This window comes from Heptranchias perlo, chromosome 35 (genome assembly GCF_035084215.1).
Source record: "Heptranchias perlo isolate sHepPer1 chromosome 35, sHepPer1.hap1, whole genome shotgun sequence".
NCBI classification, from domain to species: domain Eukaryota; kingdom Metazoa; phylum Chordata; class Chondrichthyes; order Hexanchiformes; family Hexanchidae; genus Heptranchias; species Heptranchias perlo.
In genome coordinates this window covers 5,823,817-5,835,692 of record NC_090359.1, presented here as the reverse complement: position 1 = coordinate 5,835,692, position 11,876 = coordinate 5,823,817, and the positions used below count along the sequence as shown (strand labels likewise).

Here is an 11,876-nt window from a genome sequence, read left to right as displayed (position 1 = left end):
AACAAGGCAAGGGAATACACAATGAATGGGAAGGCCCTCGGCAAGTCAGAGGGTCAGAGAGATCTTGGTGTGCAAGTTCACAGATCCCTGAAGGCGGCGGAACAGGTAGATAAGGTGATAAAGAAGGCATATGGGATACTTGCCTTTATTAGCCGAGGCATAGAATATAAGAGCAAGGAGGTTATGATGGAGCTGTATAAAACACTGGTTCGGCCACAGCTGGAGTACTGTGTGCAGTTCTGGTCGCCGCACTACAGGAAGGATGTGATCGCTTTGGAGAGGGTGCAGAGGAGATTCACCAGGATGTTGCCAGGGCTGGAGCGCTTCAGCTATGAAGAGAGGCTGGGAAGATTGGGTTTGTTTTCCTTGGAGCAGAGGAGGCTGAGTGGGGACATGATTGAGGTGTACAAAATTATGAGGGGCATAGATAGGATGGATTCGAAGGAGCTTTTTCCCTTCGTTGAGAGTTCTATAACAAGGGGGCATAGATTCAAGGTAACAGGCGGGAGGTTTAGAGGGGATTTGAGAAAGAACTTTTTCACCCAGAGGGTGGTTGGAGTCTGGAACTCACTGCCTGAGAGGGTTGTGGAGGCAGGAACCCTCACAACATTCAAGAAGCATTTGGATGAGCACTTGAAATGCCATAGCATACAAGGCTACGGACCAAATGCTGGAATATGGGATTAGATTAGACTGGGCTTGATGGCCGGCGCGGACACGATGGGCCGAAGGGCCTCTATCCGTGCTATATGACTCTATGACTCTATGACACTTGGAACCTATAGTGCTTTATGTGGTCCTGCTTGATCTGGTGATTAAAGGCTAAAGCAGTTGTCCACCATAAATGTTCATGTCTGCGTCCCTTGGACTTCTGGGAGTGGAAATGAGGGCAGCACCAGGGGGAACGTCCAGGGTGAGAGCGAGTAAAGTTTTTAATGGGGACAAGGGCATGAAAGGTGGAGGTGAGAGTGTGATTGAGCAAATAAGCAGCTGTAGAAATGTCGTGGTGAATGGAGGGACCAATACCAGACAGTTGGGTTATTGACTGTGGCTTTGTAAGTGACCTGGGGGAGAATTTTTTCCAGTGATGAACACAGAAGGAAGTGGGTTAGTCCTACACCCCGGCTCTTTCCCCACAGCCCTGCAATTTTTTCCACGTCAAGTATTTATTCAATTCCCTTTTGAAAGTTACTATTGAACATGCTTCCACCTCCCTTTCAGGCAGTGCATTGAAGATCATAACAACTCGTGGCGTAAAAAAATATCTCGTCACCCCCACCCTGGCCTCCACCGTGGCTTTTTTGCCAATTTATCTTAAATCTGTGTCCTCTGGTTATTAAACCTTCCATCACTGGAAACAAATTCTACTGATTACTCTTTCAAAACCTTTCATAATTATGAATTAATCCATGAAATCGCCCCTTAACCTTCTGGGTGTGGTGTCAGAGCCCTTCCTGCTGTGCTTTTTCTTCAGCTCCCATGTGGTCTAGCGGTTAGGATTCCTGGTTTTCACCCAGGCGGCCCGGGTTCGACTCCCGGTGTGGGAATACCTGCTTTTTAGTCCCAGCCTCGCAATTTGCCTGCTTTGCGGGATGTGACTGCTGCTTCCGCCCTTTGCTTTTGTGTCAGTCCCACAATCACACTGAGAAATGAGGCAGACCACAGCTCTGAAAGGAAGAGTGCACTGAAGACCCAGTCCCACAAGCTAAAGGGAAGCAAGGAACAATGTGCCGAAAGGTCACTCAGCAGCTCATGGCCAAGTGTTTGACTACAATCCTTTGATCATTTACTGTAAAACCCGAATCTCAGTGAAACACGCACAGAACACGGTGGAAACACTCCGCGAGTCACAACGAATCAGTGGAGAGAACAGGCCAATTAACTGAAAGTCTCAAAGAGCCGATTGTCCTCCTTCCGTATTGTAAACTTTCTATGATTTTATGTGTTGGAGAGGGATACAAGGAAGTGATCAGAGATGGCCTCATCCATGATTCACACAATGGAGTCGTGAGGCCACGTGGGATGGCAAGATCGACAGGGTGGCCATGAATATGGGTAGAGGAGTTTCTATGCAGGGAGAGATTAAGGGAGAATAAAGCATCACATAATTGACTTGTCAGCAAAATTAAAGCCCATGGAATTAAATGGACAATGCCAGCGTGGATAGAAAATTGGCTGAGGGGCAGAAAACAGAATAGTGACGAACGGTTGTTTTTCAGACTGGAGGCAAGTATACAATGTTGTCCGCAGCGCTCGGTATTAGGACCACTCCTCTTTTTGATATATATTAATCACCGGGACTTGGGTGTACAGGGTATAATTTCAAAGGTTGCAGATGACACGAAACTCAGAAATGTAACAAACAATGATGAGGATAGTAACAGACTCCAGGAGGACATAGACAGGCTGGTGAAATGGGTAGACACATGGTAGATGAAATTTATTGCAGAGAATTGTGAAGTGATACATTTTGGTAGGAAGAATGAGGAGAGGCAATGTAAACTAAATGGAACAATTTTAAATGGAGTGGAGGAATAGGGAGACCTGCGGTTGCACTTATACAAATCTTCGAAGGTGGCAGGACAAGCTGAGAAGCAAATGGTGTCGTTGGCTTTATTAATTGAGGCACAGAGTGCAAAAAGCAAGGAATTGATACGAAACCTTAATAAAACACTGCTTAGTCCTCAGCTGGAGTATTGTGTTCAATTCTGGACACCAAACTTTAGGAAGGAAGTCAAGGCCTCAGAGAGGCTGCAGAAGAGAATTACTAAAATAGTACGAGGAATGAGGAACTTCAGTAATGTGGAGAGACTTGAGAAATTGGGACTGAGAACGTAAAGGGGAGATTTGATAGATGTGGTCAAAATCATGAACGGTTTTGATAGAGTAAAGAAGGAGAATCGTTCCAGTTGCAGAAGGGCAGTTACAACGCGAGTTAGATAGACAGCAATGCACCCTCCACACTGTGACATCACAAACTCCCTGGGAAGGTACGGCACAGGTTAAATGCCGATGAAGCTCCCTCTCCTCTGTCAAATCAAACACTCCCAGAGCAGGTACAACACGGGTTAGATACACAGTAATGCTTCCTCTACACTGAGCAGTTTCGATGTCGCCTCAGATTTTAGATGAAAGGTTGGTTTCATGGACACGATGCTTGTGTCTCTCTGTGTCTCTCTACACTGAGATAGACCGCGCTCCACCTCCCTCTGCTGGTTCCTCTCTGTATGTCTGTACACAGTCACACCGCTCTCTCCCTTCCTCCACTGTTGTCTCTCAGTTTCTCTGCACTCAGTTACACCACTCTATCACTCCCTCTGCTGGTGTCTGTGTATCACTGTATCCGCTCTGTTCTGTGTGACACAAATGGACAACGAGGGGGCTGATTGAAAATAGCCTGTGGTGCAGTGACTCACACGGACAGAAAGAGAGAGAGAGACGAAGGCTAACTGAAGCACAGGGACACGGACACTCAGGCTGCAGACTGCACCGTGTTACAAGGGGACATGGGAATGGGTGGGAATCTGGGGTTTGTAAAGACAATGCCGGAGATGGGGAGAAAAGAGCAGAACAGATGGGGAGCAGGAGGAGAAGTCATCGGAAAGAGAGGTTACAAAACAGACAGGTAACAAAAAAACAAACAGCAGGTTAAAATGAAGCAAAGAAACTTATGAAGTATGACAATAGAAGTGATTGAATGAAAGGAGGATCCTAAAGATATTGAGTTGTATCAAAAACAGCTTTTAATTTTTTTCGCTACTCCACTCAGCTCAGGAGTGTGGGATGGAAATGCAGTCAGGTTATTTTATCGGATCTTTCAATTGGAGTCAAGTGATTGCACGTTTTGTGTAAAAGGTGTTGGTTGTGCGGTGAAGTGATGGTCGAGTTGTTTGGTATCATGGGGGATTGTGTAGTGAGAGGTTAATCACGGTGACACTGACAACGAGCAGAGCAGAGCAGAGTCAGCCAGCCTGAGGAGAGGAGAAGGAGACGAGAGGAACCATCGACAGGGAAGGAGGGAGAAGGAGAACACCAGCACCAGCACCGTCAACATCAGCCGTGAGGGGTGTGCTGCTGCCGGTTTCGGTCATCAAAACAGAGGGAGGAAGAGGAGGTCGGCGCCGTGAGGTGTGGACGGCTGGAGGTAGGGGGAGGAAGAAGACCATAAAAGGACAGGGGGTTTCACCCCAAGTGTCTGCCCGGGACAGCTGGAGCTGCCTGGGTGAAGTTACTTTTCTTTTGTTTCCATCCCTGGAGGAATGAGCCTCGGCAGCTCCAGCTGTCTCGGGGAAGACATCTCCTCCCCCCTGCCCACCGAGAGAAAGAAGGTGCAGCCCCGCCCCTCTTCAACCGACTTCCTCAGCGGCCCACCACTGCGGACTCCCTCCTTTCCCTTTTTTCTGCCATCCCTCCCTCTCTCGCTCTCTCGCTCTCTTGAGCACGATCTTCAACAAAAAACAAAAAAACATCGGACAAAGGAGCCCCTCTCCCAACCTAGTACTGGGATACGGGGGAGAGGCGGTTTTCTGTCAATATTTAACTCTAGGACATTTCCATCAGTTTGCCTGACAACATGGCGTCACCATCTTCGCCGGTGCTGGGACCCAGCAGGACGTATGCGGGGGTTGCCTCGGCGGCTGCTCCTGCTGTTCCTGCCTCTCCTGCTGGGCCGGCACCTTTCCCCCTCATCACGAGGAAGCATGGGGTGTAGAGCTACGCCCACCCCAACATGACCATTGAGGCCTGCGTTAAGGCCATGGCCGAGGTTGTCGGCCCCTCGGCCATCGTCGCCGCCTCAAAAATGTACGGCAGGGCGGTGCTCTTCCTGAGGTCCGAGCGGGCGGTGTCCCTGGCCCTTAGTAGGGGGCTCACGTTGCTGGGACCTTCCTGCCGGTGGACCCGCTGGAGGCCACCGCGCAGCGGCTTATATTATCTAACGTCCCGCCCTTTCTACCGGACGAGCTCCTCCTCCCCCACCTACGTCAACTGGGGGAGGTGAGGTCGGGGGTAACGCCGCTGCCGCTCGGGCTCAGGGAGAATAGCCTCCGGCATGTTTACTCCTTCCGTCGCCAGGCATTTGTCAAGCTGGCGCGGGAGGAGATGAAAGGGGGGGGGCTTTAACGCCCTTCATGAGGGGACCGCCTACCGCGACTTTTGGACGGCAGAGGGTGGGCGGTGACATGCCTGCAAGGAGGTGGGCCACCTGAAGAAAAACTGCCCCGCCTCCCAGGCCGCCAAAGCAGCTGCGGCGGCCGAGGTTGGCGCCGCCACCGCTCCTCCGCCCAACTCCGCCCCCGCGTCGGGAGAGTCAACTGCGCGGGCGGAGGTTGTCGTCAAGGCCTCCGCCGGGGGGGAGGGAGGGAACCCTCGCCTGAAAAAAGCGCGGAGCAAGTCGAAACATCTGGAGGCTGGTCCCCGAGAAACAAATAGTCCTAGTCAGCTCGAGGCCGTGGTCGTGACCGTGGCCAGTCAACACCTCGCGGTCGCGACAGAGCCCGGGCTGGCCGTTAATCAGGAGGGAGCGGAGGGAGGAGCCCCAGCAGACATGGAGCTCCCCCTGCCTCCGCGACCCTCCGGAAAGAAAAAGAGGCGCCACTCCATGGAAGCGTAGGGGAACCCTGCAAAGTGACGGCCCCCCGTGGAAGGGGTGTCAGCGCCCGGAACGGATCCTGCGGCCCCACCCACCATTTCCCATCAGCGGCCGGAGTCATCCACCTCTCGGGGGGAGGCGACAGAGCCCGTGCCTCCCGGGGGGGATGGAGAGACCCTGCCAATAGGGGGGGTCGCGGATCCGGGCAGAGAAAACAGTACCCCGTTCACCGGGTCGGGCATCCTGGGTGCCGGGGTGGGCGAGGCCGATGAAGCCGAGTTCGTTCACCGACGGCTTGACATCTCCCAGGACTTGCTCGACCTGGTGGACGGTTTTAACCAGGACGGAAGCGTTACACCGGCCGGGTTGGTCGGTGGCAGAGTGGGTGGGGAGACCCCCTTCTCCCAGTCTCTGGGCACGATGCCGGGTGAGGCGGGGGAACTGGAGATTACGTACTCCCTGGTTTCCCCATATATCCCGGTGCCGGACATTCACCGCCCGGAGGCTGGGGAGGGTCCCCGCCCGGTGACGCCCTCTGACCCGGACCCCCCGGTAGAGCCCGGGGAGGACTCCTCTGCCGACGATCCTGGGGGTGGGATCGTGACAGAGGCGGGGCCGGCCGGCTCGGCCGTCCCGTTCTCCGCACCCTGTGCGGGGAGTGGGTCGGCCGCGGGCGACGATGACCCGGAGGAGGACGGGGACTCGGTGGTGAGCACTGGGGGCGATTTAGCGTCCGTCTCCAGTGAGGTGGTGGACACCCTCGTGCCCGGCACCGAGTCTCCCCTCATCCCCGTTGAGGAACTCCGGGAGTTTGCGACCGGTTGGAGCCATCGTCGCAATAGCGTCCGGCTGGCCCTCGACCGTTGGTCGGAGCCGGCGCGATTGATCCGCTCGTTCCGGGCCGCCGTCAGGTCCGTGGCCGCGGAAAAGGACGGCGGCGGGGTCGGGTTGCGCCGGCTCAGGTATCTCCTCACCGGGCTGTTGAGGGAGTGGCGGTCGACTAGCGGCCCCGCTCCCTCCGCGCATTAGGTTTAAGTAGGTTGGCGACGGGGAAGTTGAGGGACCTGGTCGGGTCCTTCGACTTGGTGGACGCCTGGCGGAATCTCCATCCCGACTCCAGCCATTTCACCTTTGTGAAGGCTGCAGGAGGGAGCACCAGAATCGACCGCCTGTACGTTTCGCGGGCGTACGCCTCCTGCGTCCCGTCGGCCTCCATCCGACCGGTGTCGTGCTCGGACCACCACCTGGTGTGGATGGAGCTCGCTCTGTTCCGCGTTCGGTTGGGGTCCGCGTACTGGCACTTTAACAACCGGCTGCTGGAGGACGCGCGGTTCCAGGACTCGTTCCCTCTGTTCTGGAGCGACTGGAGAGGGAAGCGGGGAGGCTTCTCCTCCTTGAGGCTAAGGTGGGACGTGGGCAAGTCTCACGTCCGCCTCTTCTGACAAGAGTACGCGAGGGGGTGAACTAAGAGGCGGGAGTCCGAGGTCAGGCGGTTGGAGCAGGAGGTGCTTGGCCTGGAGTCCCGTCTCGGTCAGGCCGCCGAGGATCCGGCCCTGCGGCAGGTGTACGAAGAGAAGAAGGAAGCTCTGAGGGACCTGCAACTGGTCGGGTCCCGAGGAGCGTACGTGAGGTCGCGGCTCCAGCTCTTTCGGGACCTGGACCGCGGCTCTCCCTTCTTCTCCTCGCTGGAAAAGCGGCGGGGGGCTCGTAAGCAGCTCCTTACGATGCTGGCCGACGACGGGTCCCTCGTCTCGGACCCGGAGGGAGTCAGGGCCCGGGCTCGATCCTACTACGAGGCTCTGTTCTCTCCGGATCCGTCCAGCGAGGAGGCGCGCAGAGTTTTGTGGGAGGACCTGCCGAAGGTCGGCCCGGAGGACGCTGACAGTCTGGACGCTCCGCTCAGTTTGGCGGAGCTGACCGGCGCCCTCCACCAGCTCTCTAGGGGCAAGTCCCCGGGGCTGGATGGGCTGACCGTGGAGTTCCTCAGGGCCTTCTGGGACGTCCTGGGGGGCGACTACGCGCGGATCCTGGGGGAATGTCTGGCGACCGGGGAGATGCCCCTTCCGTGGCTCAGGGCGGTCGTGGTCCTGCTGCCTAAGAAGGGGGATCTCCGCAACCTTAAAAACTGGCGCCCGGTCTCCCTCCTCAGCACGGATTATAAGGTCTTTGCCAAGGCGATGTCTGCTCGCCTCGGCACCGTGCTGGACCACATGATCCAGCCCGACCAGTCCTACATTCACCTGGTCCGGGACCTGATCCACCATTCCCAGAGGGCTGGCCTGTCGGTCGCCTTCTTTTCCTTGGATCAGGAGAAGGCGTTCGACAGGGTGGTTCACGAGTACTTTTTCGGGACACTGCGCGCTTTCGGGTTCGGGTCGCATTTCGTCGCCCGGATCCGACTTCTGTACGCCACCACGGAGTGTCTGATTAAGATTAACGGATCCTTGACGGCGCCCCTTCGCTTCGGGAGAGGAGTGCGTCAGGGGTGCCCCATGTCTGGCCAATTATACACCGTGTGCGCGGAGCCTTTCCTGCGCCTCTTGCGAAAGAGCCTGTCGGGACTGGCTCTACGCGAGCCGGACGTGGAGGTCGTCCTTTCTGCTTACGCCGACGATGTGCTCCTCGTGGTCACCGATCCCCTTGACTTGCGGAGGATGCGCGAGTGCCAAGAGGTATACTCTGCGGCGTCTTCCGCAAGGATCGACTGGGAGAAATGTTCCGGACTCCTGGTGGGTCAGTGGCGGGTGGACTCCCTGCCGGAGGAGCTCAGGCCTTTCGCCTGGAGTACCACGCACCTCCGGTACCTGGGAGTCTACCTCGGAGGAAGCCTGGCCGGCGAACTGGGACGAGCTGGAGTCCAAAGTCGCCGCTCGCCTGGCGCGCTGGACAGGACTGCTCCGAGTGTTATCCTACAGGGGTCGTGTGCTGGTCATAAACCAGCTGGTGGCCGCCATGTTGTGGTACCGGTTGGTCACTTTGACACCCCACCCTGAGTTTGTCGCCAAGATTCAGAAGAAGTTTGTCGACTTCTTCTGGGCCAAAGGGATGCACTTGATCGCTGCCACGGTCCTGAGTCTCCCGTTTAGGGAGGGCGGTCAGGGGCTGGTGTGCGTCCGCACCCAGATGGCAACTTTCCGCCTTCGGTCGCTGCAGCGATACCTGTACGTTGAGCGTACTCTTAGATGGCGTGTGCTGGCGACGTACTTTTTCCGCCAGGTGCACGGCCTGAACTATGACATGCAGCTCCTGTTCATCTCGCTGCTGGGCGGCCGTACGTCTTTGCGGGAGCTGCCTGTCTTTTACCAGGATCTGCTCAGGGTCTGGAAGATGGTTGCCTCCGGCCGGTGCTCTCGCGCGTCGGGGGTAGCAGCCGTCCTGCAGGAGCCGCTGCTCGGGAATCCGTTCCTCCGCGATGTCGGCTTCGGCCGCTCGTGGCAGACGGAGCAGATGGCCGTGGCCGGTCGGGTAACCAGAGTCAGGGACGTCCTGGATGGTGGAGGGTCGGGTTGGCTCGAGCCTTGGGCGCTTGCCGCACGGATTTCCTCGTGGCGTGCCGGGGACGCGGCCGCCGTCATCCGGGCGTTGAAATCGGCGCTCGGCCCTCACTCCACTCGTGGTGTGGAGGCGGCTCAAGCGTGCGGAGTCATCCCGTCCGATCTGACCCCCGTTTGGACGGAATTCCTCATCGGCGCCAGGCCCCGAAACCTCCCTCGGAGGGCTGCGCCTCACAACTTGAGCCGTCTCTCGGAAATTCCCTCCGTGCCGTTTCACTCCGCGCGGAGGGATTTCCTGTACGGGCTGCTCCTGCACACTCTCCACTTCCTCGCCCTCGTCTCTCGCCCGGACACGCCCTGGCATACCATCCTGCCGTCCGGCGGAGACGGGGGTCCCCAGTGGGGGGCTCTCTACTCAGGGATCCTCCCGTGTCACATCGGGGATCTGGGGTGGAGAGTGTAGCACGGAGCAGTCGCGTGCAACAGGCGTTTACGCCATTTTACGGACTCCCAGGCCGCCTGCAATTTCTGCGGCCTGGAGGAGTCCGTGTTTCATTTGTTCACGGGGTGTGGGAGACTGCAGCCCCTGTTTGATTATTTGGAGGGGCTGCTCCTCAGGTTCTGGCTGTACTTAAGTCCCACCCTCCTGATCTTTGGCCGCCCGGTGAGGAGGGGGGCGGGCAGATCGGTGGACGTCCTCGTGGGCCTGCTCCTGGGCCTGTCCAAGGTTGCCATCCACAGGTCCAGGTTGCGTGCGGCCGGTGGGGGCGGTCACTCGGTCTGTCTGCCTCACTTCCGCGGAATGCTCCGCGCCCAGGTGGCCCTGGAGATGGAGCACGCGGTGTCTGCCGGTATGCTTGAGGCTTTCCGCGACCGGTGGGCACCGCAGGGGCTGGAGTGCATCCTGAACGGGGAAAATAAAATTTTAATTTGATGCCTTATTTCGTTTTATTTGGTTTTTAGTACTTAAGCACACCCTACACCCCCCCCCCTTCTTATAAAAGGGGGGCCTGAAAAAAACACCAAAAAAAAGGTGCTGGTTGGTGGGTAAAGTGATGGTTGAGTTGTTTGGTATCATGGGGGATTTTGTAGTGAGAGGTTTGTTCCCAGTGCTGGTGTTAGTTGTAGTGGTTTGTTGCTCTGATACTTGGCAACAGTTTCGAAGGCAGAAATTTCCATGGAGAAGAGTAAAACCCACCCCTGTGCCCCAGAGAGTCCCTCCCCCTGTCCCTCCCTTTGGTTCCCAAAAAAAAGAAGAAAAAAAGAGAAAAAAAAAGAAAAAAAGAAGGTGTTGGTTGGGCGGTAATGTGATGGTTGAGTTGTTTGGTATCATGGGGGATTTTGCAGTGAGAGGTTTGGTCCCGGTGCTGTTGTTAGTTGGAGCGGTTTGTTGCTCTGATATTTGGCAACACTTCAGAGGCCAGAGATTTCCATGGAGAAGAGTAAAACCCACCCCTGTGCCCCAGAGAGTCCTTCCCCCTATCCCTCCTTTTGGTTCCCATTTCAGTGTGTCTGAGGGGAGAAGTCTGTCCCCACTGCAGACTGTGATGGTGCAGTGTGGAGAGTAGAACCTGCTGGTGAGGGTAGACATGGATTTATTTCGAACCAGGCAACTGATTAAAGCTGCTGACCTGACCCTGGGGACAGTAGGTTTTCGGCCAACTGGGATCTACTCTCCGAACCACACTGTCCTCTTTGACTATGGGCTCCATGAATATGGCAGCAGAATGCAGGTAATGTGATTCCTCAAATGTTGCTCAAATTTCACTGTGTAGGTTACTCTCGTAGGCTTCGAGGAGCTCCTGAACATTTACCTGAGGAAGGAGGAAGCCTCCGAAAGCTTGTGAATTTAAAATAAAATTGCTGGACAATAACTTGGTGTTGTAAAATTGTTTACAATTGTCAACCCCAGTCCATCACCGGCATCTCCACATCTAGGTTACTCTCCACTCTGAACTCACTCACATCGCGTGAAACTCCAGTCACTGAGGAGATCCCTGAATGAAATCTGTGTATAAATATTTGCCCACTGTTAAATATCGCCCTGTGTGAAACTACTTCATGTCTATCTTAGCTTTATATTTAAAAAGATCTTCAACTTGTCTTTCTTAAATTGGTCATTACTATTCTATAACTTTGGTTAATTCTATTGATCTTGAAACTTCACCTGCATTTCTCCAAACCAGTGCCTCAATTGATTTATCTTTTCCGTGCCTTCCCATGGATATTCGGGCCTGTTGCCTCAACTTGCGGTCAATGAATGTTCAGTGTGAATTCCTGTTGAGACTTCTCTTGGAAGATGAAACAAGTGGCATAATAATTGGGATACAATGTATTAAAGCGGAACTCCACTTTTGGTTATTACACTTGCCAATCCCCTTGATTTCACGGACACAGGTGAGGTTTAAAAGTGGTGTTGTTTCGTGCTCCACATCAGGGGTAACTTGAAGCCCCTTAAGGTGAAAGCTTTATTCTATCTCGGAAATAATGCTCATCAAATCTGGCAGTGCCAATCATTTCAGGGTTTCTGACTGCAGGCCTGAAGTCCCCTGCAATTGAAGGTAGACTGAGCAGAGTAACAGCGGCTGCTCCATGTAACTTCAACCAATGGTGGAGCTGCTTCAATAGTGTGTCATTGAGGAGCAGCTGAAACCCCTCCAACTGCTGTTTAACAGGAAAACGATCAGAAATAGCTTTTGTCCAATGAGACCAGCTCTTCATTCCTTAACCTGATGTCTTTCAGGTGGCTGGAGATTTCCGGTTCGACAACACCCACCTGAACCATACCCCAA

At 55.0% G+C, this 11,876-nt stretch overlaps 1 non-coding gene across 1 annotated transcript; it reads left to right on the top strand.

Moving 5' to 3' along the window:
* The first annotated feature begins 1,475 nt into the window (after positions 1-1,475).
* On the top strand, positions 1,476-1,547 carry trnae-uuc (transfer RNA glutamic acid (anticodon UUC)). Its single transcript has one exon. It is a non-coding gene; the product is annotated as a tRNA-Glu (tRNA).
* The last annotated feature ends 10,329 nt before the right edge of the window (positions 1,548-11,876 follow it).